At 44.4% G+C, this 25633-nt stretch overlaps 1 protein-coding gene across 3 annotated transcripts in view; it reads left to right on the top strand.

Annotated features, from left to right (window-relative positions):
- The window catches only part of ERMARD (ER membrane associated RNA degradation), a 103254-nt gene that overhangs the window by 37638 nt on the left and 39983 nt on the right, over positions 1-25633 (top strand). For 2 of the 3 annotated variants that reach the window (XR_012644988.1, XR_012644987.1), the window contains exons 19-20: positions 529-657; positions 2426-2462. The exons of the other annotated variant lie outside the window; for it this stretch is intronic. The gene's annotated coding sequence lies outside the window, so the exon portion shown is untranslated. The remainder of the gene's footprint in view (positions 1-528; positions 658-2425; positions 2463-25633) is intronic. 3 annotated transcript variants of the gene reach the window in all.

Below are 25633 nucleotides of genomic sequence, written 5' to 3'. Positions count from 1 at the left end.
CGCTAGTGGGTTGATCAGGCAAAAGTCATACCTAAAGGGAATAATAATAATGCAGAGATGTTCTTCCAATCGGGGAAAAGCAGACAAGCACCCAGTTTACATGATTGTCACCTTCTGATGCCAAGCTATTTGATTTTCTTTCACTTGGGATTCCCTGCTTTTACTTTCCTTCTGAAAAAATGGCCATTTACTTTCCATGGGAAGAGAATGGAGGCAATGCAGTGTGGGATGATGACATCACATACCCACAACCACTTGCAGGACAATTTTTTCCCCATATTGCACCAGCGAAAAAACCCAGAATGCTGCGGGATAGGTTCCCACAATGCACTGCTGCAACAGTCAATGTTTGGCGATTCAGTGAGGCAGCACTAATTCAAGTTAGTGGGGAGGTGAGGCTAGTCATTCGAATTTATAAAACCCAGCGTTATAAAATTGAATTTAAGAAAATTGAATTTATGTCATGGTGTAGATAGAGCATCAGAATGAGAACATGGGGCAAACAGAAAATGTCTTGTTTTCCTTAAGGTCAGGTGCCTGTCCCTCAGGCCATGTGGGCTTTGAAGAAGAACGTGGTCATGGGCTCTTTGTCATAACTACTTACGCAGCTCCCATCCTGTCGTCACCTTCTCTGGAGTTATTGTACTGGGCTTTGAGGTAATAGAAGCTTGTAACAGTGAGATGTTCAGGAGCACCTCAGAAAGTCAGTTCTTCACGTGCTTTTGAAAATTCCATCTTGAAAATGAAAGAGAAATCTGAGATCATCCCAGACCCCTGCCTTCAAGGTAAAGCAAGATGCTCTCCCACATCACCACCACCACAAGTAGGAGTAGTTTCAGATAATGAAATACTGTATATTAAATCTGAACAATTCCCAATACAAATGTGGCTGCAAGTTGCAACGTTAGTGTTTTAGTTTTTCCATGTGAATAGAAGGTTAACACTTAGAGGGTCAAATACTGAAAAAACTTATTTTGTTACCATTACAGTAGTCCTAATCCAAAAGGATTTACAGTCCAAGTTCTATGCTTTGTCTTATCTTTATTTGGTCACGTTACAGTTTCTGTTCCTTGATTCAAATTGAATGCTTATCAATTTTACTTCAGTAATAGGAAGAATTCAGTTTTTGAATCAAGTTTACATACTGTTTGTTCATATAAATGTTATATATCTTTTTTTGCAACTCTTACGGTAAAGTTTCCCAATCGGATCAGTGTACTAGGCACTGACCACACAGATAACAAAAATCCAGTCCCTACAGCACTTGCTGTTCATTATTCACTATTTGTTAACTTGTTATCCTCCACTCTTGGGAGAGAGAGGAGGAGGGACAGAAACTATCATGTGACCACATAAGACTAAGTGACTGACAAAGTTTAATCACTTGGATTGTAAATCCTTTGGTGTTGGGACTGCTATTTTGTTTTGCAAATATATATTTCACGAGTACCTTGCTAGCAGCATGTAATTCTGCCAGATCTATTCAATATTTATCCTCTGATTGAAATTTAAAGGAATCTGCAGTTCACTACTGCAAACAGTTGGAGGCAGCATTTGTTAACTGAAATAATATTGTGTCCTAAGGCCTCTCTCAACTGCTCCCTGTGAACAGTCGTAAAAAAGCTCGATTCTCTCTCAGCCTTTGTTATTATCTAGTAGATATTAATGCTAATATCCTGTGTTGCGATTGTCACTTGTGAGGAAATTTTGTTTTTCTTTCAACTTAGAAACATTTCTAAGCAGCCTTAAGATTTGCCAAAAGATGCATCAGAAATAATAATTTGGTAGTTGCATCAGGCTCACAGCCACGCGCTCAGAATTTATGAAATTTGCCAAAAGTTAAGATCGTCGGACAAAAGCAAAATACACTGCCAGGAATGAGCTCTATTGGCTCAGTTACTAGCTTTTCAGTTCAAGCTAACTTGGGGTGTGATCAAAAAACTGCACTTTATGTTGATGACATTGCAAAAAGAAAGGAGTCCTTTCTGTACTTCATTTGTCAGAATTATATCATGAACATAACTAATCCTTTTTTCTCGGAAGTTAGATACATCTTTGTTTGAAGAAAATGTTAGGGTGTTTTTAAATGCATTTGATGTGAAAATTTTGTTCTTGCATCTCAGCCTTGTTGCTAGGGGTAATGAGTTTTCAACCTGCTACTCAGATGTGAAATGTGCTATCCTATATGACACCCTGTTAAGAAGTGTTCGTTGTATGATCTTTGAAAGCCAGGACGGAGGGTAGCATTAAGATTTCACTTAAAAAGTTGGTAGTGTGAATTTGCAGCTGTACAAAGCAAATTCTTTATGCTGTGATTCAAACTTTTTTTCAGAAGCATTGAGACCTCTCCTCTGTACAAGGAAATATTTTTGTTTTAACTTATCCTGTATATGGTTTTTGTCCTTTTTTTTTTTTTTTTTTATAGACTGCAAAACAGATGATGGCACAGCTCCTTGGTTGTGGTAAGATGACATAGGTCCCAGTGGTTATAATGGAGCTATGTCAATTTACGCTATAGCTGAGCTTCTGCTTTGTTTTATTTAGATTTCCCGTAGAGCGGATTGGTTCTCGTGTGTTCTGCCTTTTTAAGTTTACACAATTTACTCTTTCATTTCTTTAGAAATATGTATTTGAGATAAATGAAGCAAGCAGAACATCTTAACTAACACTGCTGTTTACTTGGCATGTTTGTTGATATGCAATGCGTTTACAGATTTGTACAAAACATCAAATTCTTCCATTTAAAATGCTTTTTTCTTTCTAAGCAAATTCCAGCTTTTGCAGGCTCCACATTTTGGAGCAGTACCTTGACAATCTGGGACATCACTTTTTTGAAATCCCAAGAGTAAATGAAGTTCATTTATCAGGTGTATTAGAGGGGTAGCTGGGTTAGGCTGGGTCTACACTTACCTTGAATATCAATGACTGCTGCGCAATTTTAGGCACACGAGTTGCGTACCAAATATCGACTTTTGCAGCCATTGATATATATCCCTGTCCCCACTGCAGGCATTCCTTAATCTTTGCGGCTTCCAAGGAGTTTCAGCGTCAATATTGCATTTTGATCTTCCTCAGCAAGTGTAGACCCAGCCTCAGTCGGTAGGCACAAAAATAACACGAAGTCATGAGGCGCCTTATAGACTAACAGATATATTGCAGCACAGTGCTTTTTCTCTAGCAAAAAATGGTGGTGGAACTCAAGCCCCAAACCATGCCCCCCGCCCCGAATCTCAGCCCCCAACTGCTTAACACCCCCCCCCGCCATGTGGGGCCTAAACTGCACCCCAGTGGGGCCAGACAGCCCCCAGCAGAGCCAGAGCTGCTCCCCGTGTTGCTTCCAAACCAACCCCACAGGTAGGGCCTGAGCTGGCCTGCACAGGGCCTGACCCACCCGCCCCCACTTCCTCTGGCAGGGCCCAACCTGGCCTGCGCAGGGCAGGAGCTGCTCCCATAGCAGGGACCGAGCTGGCCTGTGTGGGATCCAACCACTCTCCATGTTGAGCATGAGCCAACCCTGCCACCCGCGTGGGGACCAAACTGCCCCCGGTGGAGCCTAAGCCACCCTCCCCCCCCCGTGTGGGGCATGACCCATCCCCAGTTCTGGGCCCTCCCCAGCTGCTGCTTCCTCCAGTTCTGGGCCCACCTGAGCTTCCACCCTATAGAGTCCCCCCCTTCCCTACTCCCCGTCACCCTAGCCCCACCAAGCATCTGAGCAAGGCTAGGGCTGCTCATGGTGCCCCAGCTGGGCAGCATGTTCCTTGTGCAGCAGGGTTGGAGGCTGTCACTCAGGGAGGAGAGATGGTTGCACTGCTGCAAAGGCCTGACTCCACCCTATGCCACAGGCAGGAAGCTGCAAGTGGTTTCTTAAAGAGCCACGTGTGTCTCAGAGCTGTCCAGCTGACTTTAAAAAATGGCAGCGGTGTGAAAAAAGGTGGTGGAACACCATTCCAGTGGAAAAAGAGCCCATTAGAGCATCAGCTTTCGTGGGCAAAGACCCACTTCGTCAGATGCATTGGAGTGGAGTTGTCAAATGGAGTTAGTTTTGGCATGCAGGCTTCCAAACACAGCTGGATTGCAATGAAAATACAAGTTGAACCTCTCTAATCCGGAAGTCTCTCATCAGCAACATCCATAATTCAGTATGATTTTAGTTAGCTGAATGAGCACTTATCATGGGTGTGGCCAAGTTTCCCATGGTCCCATGAAGTTTGTGTACAGCCATCAGTCGTGCCTCTCAGTGTTCTGTGTTTTTATTTAGTTGTAATTTATCCCTAAATGTCTTCTTAGAGCCCAGTTAGCAGTGGAAGTGTTGGTAATGCTGCTAGCCAATATTGATCTGTAATTTGATAAATTCGTCCAACAATAGTCACTTCCTAGGGATGCCAGATTAAAGCGGTTCAACTTGTACCTCCAATCTGCCAGGCCTGGAGGATTATCTGCATGACTTCAGTCAATGAAACTATACCTGGTAATAACTGTTGGCAGGATGAGACCCCAGGTGTTTATTCTGGAGGGAAGCCGCTAAGGGAGTATCCACAGCTACAACAAATGTTTTGCCTATCACGGGGCATCTATGGCTTCTGATATTCTTCACTGAGTACGTGTTCTGTTCCAGTTCAATGTATATGAATCTCACAGTTTCACTACAACAAAGCGTGGAGAACTAGCCAACACCAGTTTGTGTTTCCATGTTTTCTTTTCTATATAAGGGTTTAATCGTCAGTCAAACATTTTCAAGTGCCAGAGAGAGGCTGAAAATTAACTTTTCCCCCCATGCATTAGTCCTCCCCACAGCCCTGCAAAATTGAAGTGTAGGAATGGTTATTCATTAACTTTTCTTTGTAGCTACAGGAAGTAAATGTACTGTGTAAACATGTTCTATGCAAAACAGACAGCTGTTAGAATCTGGCACTATGGAAAGAAGCATAAGTCTGAGGAGCAGCAATGCCAGCCTAGAAACTCAAAGACGCAGCTGGATTAGTTATGTAAAACAAAACACACTGAGAAGTTGCTTAGAAAAATTAGTGGTTGTCATTTTTAATGCCATCTGCTTTTATGTAATCAAATTATCACTGAAAAGAGATGTTTTTCAAAGCCTGTTTTGTCTGTAACAAATGCCGGAATTTTTAAAAGATAACCTATAATCATCTTTACAAAAATCAGTAGAAGTTAGAAGCCTAAACTTTTTGTGTGGATTTAGGCCTTAAGAGTCTCAATATATGTCCCATTTCAGCTCTAAAGGGCTTGTGCTCCTACATCACTCAGGCACTTACAAAAATACCCAAGCTGTACTCTAAGGTAGAATGCAACAGAAAGATCTATCGTATGTTACAAAAGAAACAGGGGTTTTGGAGCATCCACAACTGTGAAGAGGTTTCTTGTGCTCTCTTATGACAACTTTAATTAGTTTCCCCAAAACTAGAACTAGGGTTGCTCCTCCCTATCTCAGCATCGCCATATGCCTCTCTATACTGGAAGGAAGTTTACCACCCCCTTTTATGAGCAGCCGTGCCAACCCTAGTTGTAGACTATGCAGTGAGATGAGAGGATTTTTTTTTCTGGTGAAGAGTTGGTTAGGCATTATGTTTTGGCTGTTGTAATGGCCTCTGTGTAAGAGATTGGCCTCTTCTGTCATCAGCTCTTCCCTCTGCAACAAGCCAGTATGTTTGCCAGTGTGTTGTCCCTAAATCAGACCACAGGATGACAAATGGCATGCGGTGGGACTTTGGTACCTGGACTGGTATAAGTGCTCTTGCTAGCATAGTCCTTTAAGTTTCAACACCATTGAGACTACGCGGTCTTGTTGAGTTGTGGTTAGATGGAGCATGGCAGGTCCATGGGTACCTCTTCACACACTACAGAAGAAAAGTAAAAAAGGTAACAAAGGGATAAAAGTTGAGGGCTTCAGATAGGTAGGACTCTCCAACCTGTGTTCCTGAGGGGTTGTCAGCTGTGGACCAACTCTCTGGCCAGCATTCTACTCCCTCCATCTCCTTTGGCATTTCCATTGGGTATTTAGGCTTCTCTTGCAGAGTCTGAATTGAGGTTCTGCAGAAGCTGAAGTATCACAGGGTGTCCCTATCCGTTCTTACTGCTAAGGTTCACTAATTCTCAGCAGAGACTCGGAAGGCTTCGGGTGTCATGGGCAGCTCCCTCATGACCTTGCTCCAGATAAGATAGATATTTGGACAATTCCAATACACAAGAAGTGCAAGCCCTCTGGCTTACCAGTTTGCTGCAGAGGTTCTGGACTTACAGATAGAGGAAATTTCCAGGGTGGGCTCTCCTGGCAAAAGGCATTGCTAGCATGTCAGATTTAATTATACTTAAAGCACTTACAGTGAGCTCCTAAGTGTTTTACGTTTTTATTTTTAACAACAGTAGGTAAGGAAAAAAAGAGGAAAAACAGCATTACCTGAGCCTACCTCTGCTGCCACAAGGCTGCCTTTCTCTTCTCTCTAGGCTAATCTCTACTTATGTGAAGATCAACGCACTGCAGTCGATATTCCAGAATTCAATTTTGCCGTGTTTCATTAAGACATGGCAAAATCGACCTCTCTGGGCTCGGCCATCGACCCCTGTACTCCATGCTATCGTGTGGAATAAGGGATGTCAACATGAGACTTCTGAGCCTCAGCCCACACTAGGGAAGAAAGTTGATTCTGATACATCGATTCTAGCTACGCTAATGGCATAGATAGAATTGTGTATGTGAAATTGACTTTGTTCCCTAGTGTAGATTTGCCCTTAATTAACAATGAATTTCCTGGTTCAGTTCCTTTTCTGTGGTCCTGGAGTAATGCACTAGATCAGAGGTGGCCAATCAGAGACTAAGAGACAAAATAGCTACAGATAGAGTGCAAAGAGCAACATATTATGTATTTATTTTTATGTATCCATCTATAGAGATACATATTATTTATCTAAATGTACATTTTGAAGGATACATGAAAATAAATGTATAATACATGCCTCAGTGCCTTGCCCCAGAGCCAGGCACTCCCAGTTCCTCCCCCTTGCCACGCCCCCAACTCTATCTCAATGCCTGGGACTCACTGGAGCCACCACTGCCACCATGTGCTTCTCCCTCCAAGCACTGGAGTGTGTGCTCAGAGCAGAGGTAAGCACTCCTGGTGCATGACTTGAAGGAGTCCCGTTTCATTGCTCAAAAGTTGGCCATCCCTGCACTAGGTTTACTGCAAGTGACTGTGTTGCCCTCTAATGGTTAGTCCTACTCACTCACCCAGTTTGCTGTTCGCTCACAGCTGAAGGAGCTGACCTTGAGGAAACGAGTATCAGAGAGGTAGCCGAGTTAGTCTGTATCTTCAAAAACAACAGGAAGTCCTGTGGCACCCTGTAGACTAACGGATATTAGTCTATAAGGTGCCACAGGACTTCTTGTTGTTCTTGAGGAAACTGTTAGCCCATTGTGCTAAGAATAATGAGATCACATGTTTGATTCCTGCTGATGGCTTTATGTAGGAGGCTTGGGTTTTTTAGCCTGAAGCCTCCTCTTTCAGCTTTCCCTGATGCAATATTACTTGTTGAAAATAATAGAAGATAGGAAGGGGAGATATTATCTAATCTGTTTTCAGTGCACATCCTATGCATAGCTCTATTAGTGTTGAGAGGGGGGTTAGTAATTAGTTTTAATGGGAACAATACTAATACCCTACAACATTCTGGATATTTCAGTGATGGATGATGATAATTAGGCATGTTCATTAATTTTGGCACTGTAGAAGGGATGCAGAGAGGCACAGTTAATTCCCCCGTTTGCAAGAAAGAAAGAAAAAATAGATGCAGCTGACCCTTCTGGATGTAATGCACTTGTGTCAACATGGACTCTGCCCAAACATTGTTCTGTTGTGGAAGCAGCTGGATGCCCTGCCTTCTGGGGTTATATACTACCAATAGAGAGAGAGAGACAGAGACGAGGGAAGAGGAGGGAAAAGAGGAGAGGATGGTAAAATAAATCTGGCTCCCCTCCTAAAATATTAAGACTTTCTAAATTGAAAATACCCTGTGAGTCAGTCCTGTTACTGTATAATTTTCTTGATGCTTAGGGAGCTGGATCAGGGGACAAAGTCCCTCTACTTTACAAACCTATTGATGATTAAAAGGAGGCAATCCTTACACATCCCTTCCAAATATTTTTCTCCTGTGAGGGTAGAGAGAGGTGAGAGGGATGATATGCATCCTTGGAATCAGCCATCCTGTGTGTCATTTTAATGGGTGTGCTAACCTGCAGTCTGCAATGTCTATTCCGCTCAAAAAAATGAATCAGATAATTAATCTCTCTCTGGGGAGGTGGCTATGGAACAATTATAGAACAGATAACTATCAAATTGATAGCATTTCTGCATCCTCCTGAGTATTGGGTTGTAAAAGGAGACAGGGTGTTTTCTGGTAAAGAGTAATGGCCTATACACTAAATGCAATGGCAGATGTGGTTCAGGGCTCGTGCTCTGGAGCCAAGATTTACAGAGCTGCTGCACAATTATCCTCCAGGTTGGTGTTAATTTCTATTCAGATTGATCAGCGGTTGCTTGATGTGGGGAATCACATTGTGAGCTTTGAAGCTTTGCAACCCAACATTATTTATTTATTTATGTTAAATCTACAGTTAGGAATAGAAATACTGGCCAATTTAACAGGATTTGGATTTCCTTTTCTTTTTCTGACTTATGTCTCTCTTGTCATTTGCATGTGTGGAAAGCATGCTCCAAATACCAGGTATATTAGAAAAGCAGGGAAATTGTTAAGGTAAAGAAGATGATAGACCCTGAATTACACCTTAGCAATTATAATAAAGAAAGAGGGATCTTGGCAATCTCTGGAGAGAGGGCAAGAACAAAATGGACACTGAGGCAGAGTTACTGTCATGTATTACTCACATTATAGTAGCTCAAACTGGCAACCCCCAAATCAGATTATAAAAAATAATCTAAACTGAATGGAATATCAGAACCTTTTGTGCTAAGTACAGTGCAAACTCTTCTCACATCATTGTCCCAAAGAGACTGGGGTTATGTCTACACAGCAGTGTTATTTCAAAATAAACTGTTCTGGAAGAGATATTACAGAATAGCTTATTTCAAAATAACATGTCTACACATCAAATGCATATCGAAATAGCACTCAACTGTTTCAAAATAGAGTGTCCACAAACAGTAGAGCCTATTTCGGATTAGAGCCCCTGGAAGCAATATTGTCTATTTCAAAATAGCCCTTATTCCCTGTACACGCAGCCCCTGTTCTGAATATCTATTTTGGAATAGACAATGTTCCTTATAGAACAAGGTTTAAAAAATTCAAAATAAGCTGTCTGCCATTTCAGAATTATTTCAAAATAGCAGTTTTGCTGGGTAGACGCTTGCAAACTTATTTTGGAATAGTGGCTATTATTCTGAAACAACTTTGCTATGTAGACACGCCCTATCTAAACAAAGGGCAGGAAGGGAAACAGGAGAATGGAGCAGCCATGACTCACACAGGAGTACAGTGGAATAGTTAGGAACAGAGCTGAGGTCTTTCTGCTCTCTGCCAAGTTTCTCTGCCACCCTTCACCCCTCAGTTTGTCCTTTCAGACCAGACTGAAGCACAATGGTGAGATGATTATACTGCAACTTCTCAAGCGGCGTTTATTTTCAGGATTTTATCCAGCATTAGACTCTCTAAATTACATGGCTATGTCTACACGGAGCTGTGCTGCCAGCAGTGTGATGCAAAGGAGGGCTTTGGAATATGCAAATGTCCACTCATTTGCATAGTTGCATAATTAATTTGCATACCCCCACAGGATCGCCCTACCAGCAGAGGAGGCTGTCATCAGAAAACGCATTGTGTAGATATGGTTCTGTCAATGAAAACCCCTTTGTCAGCAGCCCCTTATTCCTGGAAAAAATCAGAGTTAAGGGGCTACCGAAAAAGGGCCTTTTCTCTGGCAGACCAACATCTACATGGCACATTTTTATGATGACAGAAGCCTCTGTTGACAGGGGCAATCCTGTGGGAGTATGCAAATTAGCCATACAACTATGCAAATTAGTGACCATTTGCATTTTTGAAAGCCTGAGCCTGTGTATAATGGGTGCACATCCACTCAGAAGGATTGCCCCTTTATGCCACTAGCTAAGCCCCACTTCCTGCTAGTGGCATGGCAGACTTGGAAGCTGAGCTGCCATTAGTTTCATCCATGAAAGGAGCAAAAATATAGAGAACAAATTAATACAAAAATTAGCTGCCTTGCCTTCATGGGAAATTCGGCTTGGTTTGCTTCAGGTTGATATTCCAAAGCATGGCCTTACCACCTAGATCTGTACTCTTCTGACTATCTACTGCCCTGTGAAATCTGGGGATCACTGCTTAGTGTTTGCATGGAAGAGCATTCGTAGGTTTGGTGGCAGGGAGGTGATGCTCCCTTTGCCTGTGTGCTTCCCCTTTGCATGCTTGCTCCCCAGTCTGTCTCGAAGTTCTGCTTTTTTGATGCTCCTTGTGAAGAGCTGAGGTAAGGAGCTTGTGATGGGGTACACAACCCTGCACTGTGCCCAAAGGGAGTAAAAGGCAACAATAGGCCCAGGTAGGTCCACCTCTACAGGTCTGCAAACCATGTGCTGACTGGAGGAGCAGGGTAAAAGGAGCTCCGAACCCCAGGCAGGGGATGGTGGGCAAGTTGCAGGTGTGGCTGTGTGTTGAAGAGAAGGATTCCATTTCCTCTTGCCTCTGATACAAGTCCTGTTTGCCCAGGATTTTGTACAGGGATCCAGGTGTTGGCCTCAGACATTCCATCTGTTATATAAACAAGGTTTGTCCCCTCTGTATAATCAATGAGAATCTTCCCTGAGAATAAAATGTCTCTGTGCCCTTTGTAAAGGTCTCTACAGTGTGCTTGAATTCAGCCCAGCATCCTTTGAACCGGTAACTTGAATGGGCCCTGCAGCTTGTCTGCTTCTGATCAGCAATGATGCCCCTAGAGTCAGTTGGCGCAGGCGGGGATGTCCTGTTTCACCCAGCCCAACACACCACTCCATTCCATTCCTTCAGTGGAATGTTTGAACAGGAAACAATAACACCTCTCAGGTCTGGCAGGAGTAAAGTTTTACAAGGACAGCAGGTGTGCCTGCTTGAAAGATAAACTATTCCCCCTGCAACAATAAGATAAATGATCCAAATCTTGTGATTTAGTTAATGTTTCTCTCTTTGGCCTGCTGTGTACACAGCACCCTGAGGGTTAAGCCGTCTAGTACGGTGTGCCTTTGTGTGCACAGAGTGATCATAGCCCGCAATATCATTCTCTCACCTGGTGTCCTTAACTAAACAGCCTTTAGTCATTTACCCTAATTAATCTAGTCTCTGAATTGTACCGTACAACAGTTACCTTCCTTTAAAAGACAAACCAACTCCAACATTTGATAAATCATTCACTGTGACTTGAAGATCTTATTTCACAGTTATTTTGGGCTGTCACATTCTTCCAGATCAGCATTTAAATTTATATCTGAATTTAGGCAAATGTTTTGGCTTAGCTGCCTTGAGAATCAGCATTAATCCACCTTTCTCACCAAGGGGAAAATTCATCCAGAAGCGTCTTGTTCTTGATTCCTGGCTTACTGCTTGTCACTGTCCCGTTTAATGTTAGCAAGCTGGGCCATTCCAGCTGCATTTGAATGAGTGAGAGAAAAGCCAGCTGGTACTTTGGGTACTCTGCTATTTTGATTTTTATATCAGCATTTTTGTTTCAAAGACATTTCTCTAATCTTATTAGCCAACTTTACTGAGCGGATTTCCTCAAAAATTTAACTCACTGAAAACAAATATATGGGGGGAGTGTATTTTCTGTTGTTCTGCACAGATGGGTGTTTTTACATAGGGATAAAATAGGCTTTACAATGACTAATGGCTGGCACCTTCAAACTGCCCTACATCTAGGGTACCGCGTTTCCTGCATGCATTTATGCAGACATTGCAGAATGCGACCCTAGAGCAATCTCCTTCAGAGACAGAAGGGGAGCCTGGTCCAGAACTCAACAGTGCTCCGCAGCCCCAAGAGACAACAGTCAGACACCTCTGGCATGCTGAACCCTCCTGACATCTTTGGTAGAAGGAACAGTGTGAGCTCACACTGATCCCTTGGGGAGCAGAAGTAAGAGGCGCTAAATGCATGTGGTTCCTTCCAGTCTTTCTGACCCATTCTGCCCAGGGAGGCCAAATGTCTTTGGACTTGTCTTCTTAATCATGGCTGCTCTGTTCCACTACACTTCCTGTCTCACGCTCATGGGAGCAGAAGGTTGCCTTATGCTGGGGTTTTATAGCATGATGTTAAAGAGAGCCCAATGTACACACAGCTGCTTAAATGGCATCAGTAACAGACAATGTACAGTCCTAGTGAATTTATCAGTCTCCTGGAGTGTCCATGTCCCTTTACCCAGCTACAAAAAAGAGACAGGTTTATGAAGGTTACATCTCAGACTTTTGGACAAAGCCTAGATATTAATTTGATATCGATCAGCAGTAGCAGCAGAGAAATAAAAAACTTACGTTTAAAATTGTCACCTATTACAGTACAAGTTAGTGGGTACTGCTGAAAGCAAGGGACACTTCTTCCTTATTAAATCTTTGTTCACATAGCCATTACTACACAATATCACTGTGTTAGTGATCTTTAAGCAATCATTTTACCAGGCAGCCATTGTTAAGGAATGAGCCACATTCTAGTGCTACTTGAGGGAGATGTGGTCTCTCTCTTTGTCAGTATGAGACCAATGTGATGGAGGCAAAACTAAGGAAGGGGACATCTGGGTTCAGATCACAACTTCTGTTTCTTTCACAGAACAGAAAAACAACAAGGGGAGACAAGAATGCATCTAAGAATCACTGGGAAAAAATCTCATAGCACTTTTGAATCCTATGTATCTGAAAGACATGAACCATCACCAGAGATTTGTAGTTTTTAAGGCCGGAAAAGACTATTGTGATCGTCTAATACATCTCCTGTATACACATGCCCTAGGGCTTCCTGAATTAATGACTGTTTCATGTCCAATAGCTGTGGTGGTACTGGAGCATTTCATTTTTCTTTTGATTATAAAATGCCCAGCCACTGAGATTACACCACAAAGCCTTAAAAACTTTTTCCAATGTTTAATCATCATACCTGTTAAAAGGTTAGACAAGCTCTGATTTAGTTTCCATAAGCTTATGGTTGATCATCCTAAATGTAGCATATTGGAAAGAGCCTTTCCCCACACTGCTGAGCAGGCCTGTGGAACGACCACAATAGATACAGCTCCAGTAGAATCCATTTGAGCCAGAACACAAGACCCAGCTTCCACTAAGGCTGGGCACTTTGTGGCTATGTCTAGATTGCCAAGAACGGTCAGAAAAGATATGCAAATTGCACAATGCATTTGCATATCTCCTGCCCACAGTTCTGTTGGGAGAGGCTTTCCTGCCATTTGGCTAGTCCACACAGGTCAAAATGTCAGGAAATCCCCCTTCTTCTGAGACATCACTTCTTCCGGGGTGACTGGGATGTCGTCAGAATGATCCCAAAGCAGCAGACTTCTGCTGGGAGACCTGCAGGCTCCCAACAGAAGCCTGCAGTTTAGACATAGCCTTTGTGAGTATTTAATCAGTACTTGTGTAGAGATCCATCCAGGATGGATGTATACAATAAAGCTACATCTTAAAACAAAGTCCTAGAGCATTAATTCAAAGTTGTCAGTCACCTGGGAAATACCAACAGAATGGTGTTGCCATTCAACCACCAGCATGAGTCTCTGCGGCAGGTAGATTGGAAGAAACATGGCAGTAATATGGCTCATTTGCTTCCCTTGTGAAGTGTTGTGAAAATGGAGATCTGAAGTGAATGCATGTTTCTGTAGGAGAATCTAGCTATGGCTGAAAGGTATTCTGATTCATTCAAGTTCCTTTGTGGTCAATTGCATAGTCCTAGCATGTAGAGACATTGAAACGTTTTCAGCCTTGTATGGTCCACTCTTAATCTAGCACAGGGCATGCATAGAATAGAGTTCCAGCTTGCCCCTGGCTGGAGATTTATCTTAACATATGAATTCAAGTAACGACAAAACTTAATCCTAACTCTGACCTGTTCCCAGGCTATCTCCTGCAGGATATGGCACCAACGTCTCCTTTCCTGTCCTTTATTCCTCTACTATAGAGAGATTTTCAGCTTTCTATATTTCTACTTTCCATTGAAATAGTAAACAAAAATTTCTTTTGTGTTTTAATTTTTCTTCTTCTTTGTCTTTGTACTGCACCCTGCTCACTTGCCAGCAGCCAAGCATATCACTTCAGCAGCACCTGATATGGTCTCCCCTGGAGGGAAATAGAGTCATGTAATCATTGCTGATTTTAAATTTGGATCTCCCATACTGAGTCATGACTTGATGCTCTCATGGCCCGACTAACCTACTGGGAACAATCTTCTTTACTCCTTTTGAGTGGCTTGTATGAGTCTAAATATTGACGACAGGGAGTGCTCACTCTGCAAGCTAGCTAACTAGCGAACAGGCATGTGAGGATGAGTAATGAGAAAAAAAGACAGTAGATCTTGCCAGCAGTTTTCTGAGCTGTTAGACTGGTGACGTTGCTCCCATTGTTTTTATCTGAAACATATTTGCTTGATCACTTGCAACTAGTGGTGCTCGGACATCAGGCATGCCCCATAAAACATTACACCTGTTCCTACAGCAACTCCCTTGAAGTGCCATAGGACTGGAGGGAGAGCTAGATAGGATATGGATAAGACCCTCCCTCCAGTGAGCCATCTATCCATCCATCCACACCATGGTATTGGATTATGGTATTTGCCAGAGTAAGAACCATAGGTCCTGTTTTATTAAAGAGTCTCCCTCTCACTGTATACCCCATCACATCAGGGACACCACAGCTCTTGGTTCCAAGGGATGGACACTGCTGAATGGGCAGCAAAGCTTTATATAGTGAATGGCTCTTAACTACTTACTCTGATTGTTCACCCAAGCCTGGTCACCAAGGAATAAAGTAAGGTGCCCTTGATTGGATCAGACATTTGATAATATGCTATAAGGGTCATTTGGATTCAGCCATGTTCTGAAATGGAGACAGGTTGGGGTTTTGGAGCTCTCTTTTTTTGTGTAGCATAATGTTTTTTGTGCAGACACATTTGTGTGTTTATAAGAACGTAAGAACATAAGAATGGCCATACTGGGTCAGACCAAAGGTCCATCCAGCCCAGTATCCCGTCTGCCGACAGTGGCCAATGCCAGGTGCCCCAGAGAAGGAGAACAGAAGACAATGATCAAGTGATTTATCTCCTGCCATCCATCTCCTGCCCTTGTACTGAAGGCTAGGGCACCATACTTTACCCCTGGCTAATAGCCATTTATGGACCTAACCTGCAAAAATTTATCGAGCTCTTTTTTAAACCCTAATAGGCTACGTCTACACATGAAGCCTACATCGAAGTAGCCTATTTCGATGTGGTGACATCGAAATAGGCTATTTCGATGAATAACGTCTACACGTCCTCCAGGGCTGGCAACGTCGACGTTCAACATCGACGTTGCGCAGCACCACATCGAAATAGGCGCAGCGAGGGAACGTCTACACACCACAGTAGCACACATCGAAATAAGGGTGCCAGGCACAGCTGCAGACAGGGTCACAGGGCGGACTCAACAGCCAGCCGCTCCCTTAAAGGGCCCCTCCCAGACACACTTGCACTAAACAGCACAAGATACACAGAGCCGACAACGAGTTGCAGACCCTGTGCATGCAGCATGAATCCCCCGCTGCAGCAGCAGCAGCCAGAAGCCCTGGGCTAAGGGCTGCTGCACACGGTGACCATAGAGCCCCGCACGGGCTGGAGAGACAGCATCTCTCAACCCCCCAGCTGATGGCTGCCATGGAGGACCCCACAATTTCGACGTTGCGGGATGCGGATTGTCTACACGGTCCCTACTTTGACGTTGAACGTCGAAGTAGGGCGCTATTCCGATCCCCTCATGAGGTTAGCGACTTCGACGTCTCGCCGCCTAACGTCGAAGTTAACTTCGAAATAGCTCCCGACGCGTGTAGCCGCGACGGGCGCTATTTCGAAGTTAGTGCTGCTACTTCGAAGTAGCATGCACATGTAGACACAGCTATAGAGTCCTGGCCTTCACAGCCTCCTCCGTCAAGGAGTTCCACAGGTTGACTGTGCGCTGTGTGAAGAAAAATTTCCTTTTATTAGTTTTGAACCTACTACCCATCAATTTCATTTGGTGTCCCCTAGTTCTTGTATGATGGGAAAAGGTAAATAATTTTTCTATATTCACTTTCTCCACACCATTCATGATTTTATATACCTCTATCATATCGCCCCTCAATCGCCTCTTTTCCAAACTGAAAAGTCCCAGTCTCTCTAGCCCCTCCCCATATGGGACCCGTTCCAAACCCCTAATCATCTTAGTCGCCCTTTTCTGAACCTTTTCTAATGCCAATATATCTTTTTTGAGGTGAGGAGACCACATCTGCACACAGTACTCAAGATGTGGGCATACCATAGTTTTATATAGGGGAAGTATGATATCTTTTGTCTTATTATCTATCCCTTTTTTAATAATTCCTAACATCCTATTTGCTTTACTAACTGCCGCTGCACACTGCGTGGATGTCTTCAGAGAACTATCCACTATAACTCCAAGATCCCTTTCCTGATCTGTCGTAGCTAAATTTGATCCCATCATGTAGTACGTGTAATTTGGGTTATTTTTTCCAATGTGCATTACCTTACACTTACCCACATTAAATTTCATTTGCCATTTTGCTGCCCAATCACTCAGTTTGCTGAGATCTTTTTGTAGTTCTTCACAATCCCTTTTGGTTTTGACTGTCCTGAACAACTTGGTGTCATCTGCAAACTTTGCCACCTCACTGCTTACCTCATTTTCTAGATCATTGATGAACAAGTTGAACAGGATCCGTCCCAGGACTGAGCCCTGGGGAACACCACTAGTTACCCCCCTCCATTGTGAAAATTTACCATTTATTCCAACCCTTTGTTTTCTGTCTTTTAACCAATTCCCGATCCATGAAAGGATCTTTCCTCCTATCCCATGACCGCCTAATTTACATAAAAGCCTTTGGTGTGGGACCGTGTCAAAGGCTTTCTGGAAATCTAGGTATATTATGTCCACTGGGTGCCCCTTGTCCGCATGTTTATTAACACCTTCAAAGAATTCTAATAGATTAGTTAGACACGACTTTCCTCTGCAGAAACCATGCTGACTTTTGCCCAACAATTCGTGCTCTTCTACGTGCCTTGCAATTTTATTCTTTACTATTGTTTCTACTAATTTGCCTGGTACCGATGTTAGACTTATCGGTCTATAATTGCTAGGGTCTCGTCTGGAGCCTTTTTTGTAAGGAACCCAAAAGCTAAAGTTCTATGTCCAAAAGAGATATGAGGGATCACCACAGCCTTGCCCACCTCCAACCAGGCACCACTCCCTCGGCCACGCACTCCCCCCTGCCCAAGATTGCCAATGGAGGCTTCCCCAGAACACAGCTGCAGCCCCAGCTGTTGATGCACAAGCCGCCCTAGAAGGCGCCAGGATCCCACCAGGAAGGAGGAGTTGCTTCCACCACTGCCACCACATGCTTGTCCCACCAGGTGTGGGGGGGTCGCAGGCGTGGAGAAGCCAGAGGGGTGTTCCAAGTGTGTGGTTCTTCTGAGCCTCATTTCACCACACTGCACTGCCCAGTTCACCACACATACTGAACAGGGTGCGTGTGGGATTCCACTGTTCTAGGCATAAAAAAAATGCTCACATAAATAACTATGGACATGATTTCTGAATGAACGCTGCCTTTTTTGTGCATGTTCTGTGCAGGGCTTTCTCCCCCGAGTACAAAGTGCTGACTTTTAAAAAAAGCAACATGTACTATAAATGGCAGCTTGTTATGGATGTAAATATTAATTATACATTGAAATTCTGGAACTGTTTTTACTAGAAGCTTGTTAGCTTGTTAATTATCATAATTATCATAGATGGGGAAGGGGAAGAGAGACAGAGGGAGACTGATTAGCGTTGGTAATTTGCCTTGTCTTTTCTATGTTGTTACCATTTTCATTTTGGGGAAATTAATTCTGTGAAATTACCACTCGAGCTGTGGGTGCCCCAGGACACATCTGTATTAGGCAGTGTTGTTCAGGCAGAATGCAGATTAATTCAGGCCTGGCACCTCTTCTGTCTCTGTGATGCCATATTTGGGTCAGGCGCCCACACATCATTCTTCCCTTAAAATAACCAGATGTCATGCATGGGGGAGGGGAGCAGCTGGCGCTCACAGAAAGCAAGCACAACCTGATGGAGAAAGAGAGGAGAGGGTTTGTGGTTAGGTACAGTAGAATTCCAGAAGCTTCTACCCTTGGATGAACATGGCTTCCGGTAAAAACAGCTTCATGGCAGTCTTAGCATTTTGGAAGTGTAAAGGCCCCTAACTAACTGTGATTATACCCATATTCATGGGATCAGCCTCAGGATTTTGGGGCTGTCCAACAACATTATTTTTATGTCCACTTTGCTATGTAACTGTCCTATACTTATGTATAAACTGGCCTGGAGATAGGAATGAAAGAGTAGGAATAAATAGCTATTTTTTCCTCATTGCAAAAGATTAACAGCAGGGTACCTTAAGGCAGGGATGAGTGAACTTTTTACGTCAGGTCCCACTTTTTGTCCCTGCAATTAGCAGCCCCCAATGCCCCAACCTCTCCCATGTAATACAAACTGACAGAAATTTCAATTATGTTCATATGAAAAACCAAAACAAAAGCCCTTTCCGAATCTGTAAAAACATAAATATGTAAAATCATCATCAGTTGGTATATAAATGGGAACACACGCACATAAAAACAGTGCCATATTTCAACAGTTTTAATGAGATGGTGGAGCCTGAGACCCAGCAGCCAATCGTGTTGCTCCCCGCCCCCCTTTATGAAATTTCAAACACCCCACTTTGCACACCTTGCTTTAAGGTGCTGCGCTCGGTCTGGTTTTTCATATTAGTGTGCTGAAAAAAGTGGCCTGAGCAAGCACATTTTCCCAGGTATTAGAGAGTTATTGAAGTCCAGAGAAGGCTAAGAAACTCAGGTAGATTCAGTCACGTTAAGCAAATAGTGAACACAAGGAAAAAGGAATTCAGTGTTGATTAAAGGCAAAGAATTGCACATGGGCGGGGGGTGGGAAGAATGGGAAGTATTTATCTTACTGACAGCTAACTTAATAGTACAGACTCACGATAGGGACCTGGCCTGGACGATATTGTGGGCAGCTGAATCAAGGCTCTCCTTGCTCAGCTCCACTCAGCAAAAGAAAACAAGATGTCAGGATAAATAAGGAACAGGATGGAGAATAACTTGTAAAATATAAATTATAAAAGTCTGATGTAAACCAGTGGGTGTACTCAGATGGAATACGGTACTCTGTGCAGTACCGGTCGTCTCATCTCCACAGGATCACTGCAGAACTAGAAGTGGTTCAGAGAAGGGTGACAAGAAGGATCATGGGCATAAAACATTCTCCTATAAGGACAGATTGATAAGGTTGGATTGTTCACCTTGCAGAGAAGAGGAGGAATAGGAAGCATGAGAAAAGTGTACAAAACACTGAAGGGTCTAGAGAAGGTAGACTGGGAACTTCAGTCCTCCCCATCTGATAACACAAGAACAAGGGGGCATTCAAAGAAATGAAAGGTAGCAAATTGAAAACTGAGAAAGGGAAATAATTTTTGTACATCATGTAACTACAGTGGAATTCACTGCCATTGGATCACATTAATGCCAAGAAGAGGGTAAGATTCAAAGAGAGACTGGCGGAGTTATAAAGGTTAATGAAAGCAAAGAGTTTTGGAAGTGATAAACATGTCAATATTTCAGATTTTAAAACAATCTCAAACTATTAAAGATTCCAAGGAGACCTTAGTGGGGGTAGATTATCCCACAACTGCCTATTGTAGATTTCTGGCACTTTCCTCTGAGTTTCTGGTGCTGAGCAAAGTCAGAGACAGGCCTAGATGGACCTCAGGCCTGACCCAGCTTAGCCTTTCCTGTGTTTGTGAATGTGTGCGTGCATGTGTGGACATAGGGAGAAAGTAAAATTAGAACACTAGAACTGGAAGGGACCTCGAGAGATCATCGAGTCCAGTCTCCTGCCCTCGCGGCAGGACCAAGCACCATCTAGAGTAGACCACCCCGATAGCTATTTATCTAACCTGCTCTTAAATATCTCCAGCGATGGAGATTCCACAACCTCCCTAGGTAACTTATTCCAGTGTTTAACCACCCTGACAGTTAGGAGGTTTTTCCTGATGTCCAACATAAACTTCCTCTGCTGCAGTTTAAGCCCTTTGCTCCTTGTCCTATCCTCAGAGGCCAAGGAAAACAATTTTTGTCCTTCCTCCTTATAACCCTCTTTTAGGTACTTGTAAATGGCTATCGTTGACATTGGTAAATGTGACCATTTCATTTCAGTGCAAATCACACAGCAAGAGCTTGAAACTGATCATGGATAGGATCAGGGAGGAAGAAACAAAGAATACTGCCTGCTTAGGGTATATCAGGTATACCTGGGTTTCTCAATGATGACTTTGTCCACACTGAAAGAGGTCTGGGGAACTGCTCCCTACACACAGCCAAGTGACATCTGGAAGATGCACCGCTCTCCAGAGCAGAGTAGCTCTGTTATAATTAATCATGTTTGATAATTAACTAGGCTGTAATTAGATAGAATCACCCTGACAACAACAGGCACCTATTTCAACAGAGCAGTAGAAGGCTTGTCATCCACCTGTGTCTGAACAGAGGGGATAATAGAGGAGTGAGCCATTAGTGCGCACAGGCTAAGAGAGCAGCGCCAACTCTCCTATTCAAGAGCGGATCAGTGATACGGCCAGCCAGGGTAGAAAATAACTAATTCATGATATTTATTAAACTGCCCTTCCCACGATGAGCTCAGTTTTCAGGCACCAACCTCTTCAAATAATGCCACATAAAAAAGAAAAGACTTGTTTTTCCATCAGCCAGCCTCTCCTTTAACTACTATGGGTTGGGAGGACCCACAGACAGAACTGGACGCAGATAAATTATGTCTATTTACTGTGCTCTACAGAAAACATCTGGAGAATTGCCAAACTGTTCAATATTCACTTGGGTTAGGAACCTACCAGGGTGCTGATTAAGATAGGGGCCTTATAGGCCTGGGGCAAGGGATCCAGCTCCTAAAGTCACATGACAAGTCAGAGTCTCAGCTTACCTGGGGAAAAAGAAGGTTATATCCTTGATAGATGCAAAGAAAAAAGTGAAGGGCACGTAGCTGGCGCCTGTTTGAGTGTGCAAACAGCTTCAAACAATGGCTTGAAGGGAACTGTCCTAGTCAGCTTGATTCTGAAATCCACTGCAAACCAAAAAGTTCCAGGGCCGTAGCATTGAGGCAGGGTCATGCAGCTCGCAAGGAAGGGGGCAGAGCCCCAGACCCTGCGTGTCTGGGGGCCCTGTAACAGCCGCCCCACACATCCTATGGATGAGTGGAGGAGGATTGCCTGGGGCAGGGCGCATGCAGCGTGGGCAGGCAGAGGCAGTGGTGGCCACAGGGCCTCCCCCAGGCCTACCACCCACACACTCACCCCACAGTGCTCTGCCGCTGCCTCCCAGCCTGATGGGCCTTGCTCCTCAGTGGGTGGTGGGGACGCCTCCAACTGCCCGCAGAGAGGCAGGTCTCAGTGGGCCAGAAGGGCACAGCAGAGCGACGTGTGGTGAGTGCGTGGGGGGAGGAAAGGCTGGGGAGAGGTGATCCCCTGCAGCTCCTGCTGCCGTCCACCACCCGGCCTCCTACCCCAGGTAATTCCCAGCCAGGCTAGTCAGGAAGGGGGCCAGGGGTCAGCGTGGGGGCAGAGGGGAAAAGGCGGGGCCAGTGGCGTGGTGTGGGGGAGGGCTGCTGGGGACCACACACCTGGGGAGCTGGGTGGGGTTGCCAGGCCGTGCCCCCACTCTGGGCGGCCCAGGTGTGGGGCCTTCAGAGCCCTACATTGGTTTAAACCTGTAAGAACCCCTCTGTCTAAAAATTGGCCCTCTGTTCCCTGAACTGATGCAGTCCATTCAAGTGACAACCTGGATGCTGTATTTCTGGTTTATAGGTTGAAAACCTTCCTGTGCCTTGTGCTGCAGGATTGCAACCCTAAATTCCTGACCCAGATGAAGTAATCATGCAGTGGACTGCGGATGCTCTTACAAGTAGTTCTGGAATGCTTGCTGAAACAATGGGATGCTAGAACACAGTCAGGCAGATCTGCAGAATGATGTCTAAACGACATGTGTAAGAACTTTGGAAATACCAGCAAGAACAAAATTTCTGAGCTCCCTGGTGTACTGGGACAATTCAATGGAAAGGTTTTGCAGTTAGCTATTAAAGAAGACCTAGCCTATGCTGAGAGATGCTATTAGATCCAAAATAGAAGGGCTGGTAGCCAGCTTGCCCTCTACCTTGTGCCTGCCCAGTCCCCATGCCCCTGCCCGACTTCTGCAGCCTCCACACCCTCTGCCCCAAACTCCTCCTTAAGGACCCAAGCAACACCAGTTAAATGTGCTCGTGTGCGCATGTATATGTAAAGTGCTGGAGAAGCGGGGCTGAGGTTGAAGGCTGACACCTTGTAATCCCCCCACAAGTAATAACCTCACAGCATCCTGAGGGGTGCAACCACCCATTCGAAACCCCCTTCACTAGCCACCTCCAGCCTCTGTGCTTTTGTTTTCCTTTCTATTTTTCATCTGCTTTGTGTATTTAGATTGTAAACTCTGTGGGGGCCAGTCCCTAGCACGCCGGACCTCCTACTCCAGTTGGGTTCTGTAAACGCTATCATCCTACAAATAACAATGTTCCCCGGGCACTAAGGATTATCTGAGGTGTGGATAAATCAAGCCTAGTCTGGCAGCTCTTGCGTTGTAGGCAGGTCACTTTAATGATAAGGAGTTTCATTCAGGGTAATCTGTCTTAATACTTTTCACTTAGTTTTCATTGTGGTGTCTAGAGGCACTGAGACCTCATACTAGGGTGAGTGAAATCTCTGCTCTACAGGCTTGGCTGAGAGCCAGCTGGCCTTTAGCTCATGTGGTAGAGCACAGGGCTTTAGATCCTCCAATTAAAGGTTCAATCCCTAGTGCCGGTAACCTGGGTCTGTTTGTGTTGCAATTGTCTCTCCCTTTTATGCTTTTAAGACATTTTTCTTTCCTCAGAAAACATTACATGCCCACCACTGTTATCTTGCCTCTTCAGTAGGAGCACTTGAGCAAAGAGTCATTTCCATGCTTCCCTCAAACATTATATAGCATGACTGAATGTGGAAGGAAGAAATTTTAAAAAGAACAGCAAACCCAACCAGCTTATCCTGTAAAGGACTTTTCCACTGACCGCTGCCTGCCCCTTCCTGGGCAGGGTACACACAGACTTGTGAGTTATGAACACCACACAAAGGAGACTGGGTTTGATCGCATTCAAAATACGTCTGAGACTTTTCTTCTTCCGTTTTTTGTCTTTTCCCAAATGCGAAAGGCATGGAGGGTGTATGTGCAAACACTGACAGATGGTGCTGCTTGGTTCCAGCTCAGGCCCATTAGTAAGAGAACTCAGAGTTCAAGGGACCAATTACCACTCGGTCCCCTCAGGGAAGAGCGTATCAGATGTTTACTGGGGGTTAATAATAAATGAATTGAAAAAAATTGCTCTTTGAACACCATATTCTGTGTATTCATGTCAGCAGGTTGTAATTAGCTAATTAAATGCCTGGCCTGACAGAATGGCCCCAGTGGGGGTTGCAGCGCTGCAGGCCGCTCCTGAAACATGAGCAGGAAACATCTTGGAATATGTGGTCAGGAGAGCAGTTAACACCTCACATTTAATGGGCTGCTTTTTCCTGTAGAGGTTACTGGGAGAACTGGGAGGAGGAGTTGGCCAAGTCCTGTGTCCGTGGAGCTAGGAAGTGGGGAGGGGGCGGAGGGAGGAATAGGAAAGATAAGGAAACGATCAGGTACAAGTTCTCAGTAATGCAATCAAATATAAATGGGTGTGTCCGCCAAAGTAAAATTAATTTAAGTAATAAAAGAGGCTATGCATCAGGAACAAGACAGGCCCTCCTTTAGCCCACAGAAGCAGCGGAAATGAGAGCTCTCACTCAAATTCCTGACTTGGCTGCTGCTATTAGCTCTTGCAGCACACTCTGAGCTCTCTTGGCTGACCTTTGAGGGTGTGAGTGATCCACACAAGTGCTTGCATGTCATACTTGCCTAGTGGCCTTCCTGGCTCTTTCATAGCAATGGGATACCAGGGTCATGTCAGTGAGATTCAGTATCTACCTTTGGGGCACCATCAAAATATGAACTGATTCATTAATAATTGCGATAATAAATAATTCCTGAAAGGCAGAAAGGAAATATTTGGAGGTCTGTCAATTACAGTGGTAACATATGAGACTTTTTCAGAGCCTATGTTTCTTGTACACCACTTTCTGTACACAAAATCATTCAGGGCTGTGCAGGTGCTTCTGACGGCAGAGGCCAGCCAAGTTTGGGTCAGATGAAATGATCAGGAACATTGAGTTCTTGGTCCTGCCACTGCTCGGGCTGCTCTAGCTGTGCAGGCCTGTGCATGCACCAGCCCCATGATCTAGGGCTTGGAAAACTGGTATAAGACAAAGTCACATCTGTCTTCCCCCACAATGGCCATGTTGCTAGAGGAGTGTGGCTGGCTTAGAGTATCTGGCCCTAGCTCTACAATGAACCACAAAGTTAGACTGGATGTAAATTTGAGGGGAAAGGGAAATTGGTGGCTCCCTTGGGCTTTAGAATCACACACAGAGAACCCCTCAGAAAACAAAATGTGGTGTATTTTATAACTTATGAGAGATCTGGAGAAAGGTAATGCTTTACACCTTTTGTTATTGCTGCAGCTATGGCTCTGCCACAGGGCTCGTGGGCTGGTTTATTTCAGACCCATTGTGAACAGTGAATTCTGGCCTGTGTTCCACACCCGATGAGACACAGAGGCTGCATCTACGCTACAGCATGAATTCGAAAGATCGGCTTTCGAAAGCACGTGTCCACACACCAAAAGCGGATCGAGATTGCGAGCCACTCTTTCGAAAGACCGGTCCCCTCTTCCAAAAGGGAGCGTCCACATGTCCCAGAGCACTCTTTCGAAAGAAAGGGCCTGGAAACGCCGTGGATGGGGTCGCATGGTGGACAACCCCTTCCGGAGGCTGCAGACCATTTTTGGGGGCTGGTGCTGTCAGATAGTTGCGAAGTTAACCAGTTTTCTTCACTCGCTGATGCTGTCTCTGTCAGGAAGCCAAGGCAAGTTGTTTTGCCTGTGCTTAATTTTTATGTCTTTCCCCCTGCTGAGCCAACTTTACAAAGTTCAGATAGTCAGATTTTCTTAGGAGATACACAGTGCTCGTTTGTCAGTTCCAGTAATGCTAGTGAAAACAGCCTCTTTCGTGCTATTTTGGCTTTTAGGGTCAAATTCAGCCTCTGCTTCCCTAGCCATGGCAGTCTCTTGGCAGAAAAACAGGGGCAGTTCTACTGTGCAAAAGGGAA

This window comes from Carettochelys insculpta, chromosome 3 (genome assembly GCF_033958435.1).
Source record: "Carettochelys insculpta isolate YL-2023 chromosome 3, ASM3395843v1, whole genome shotgun sequence".
NCBI classification, from domain to species: Eukaryota; Metazoa; Chordata; order Testudines; family Carettochelyidae; genus Carettochelys; species Carettochelys insculpta.
Note: the sequence above shows the minus strand (reverse complement) of the source record. Positions and strands in the feature narration are given on the sequence as shown.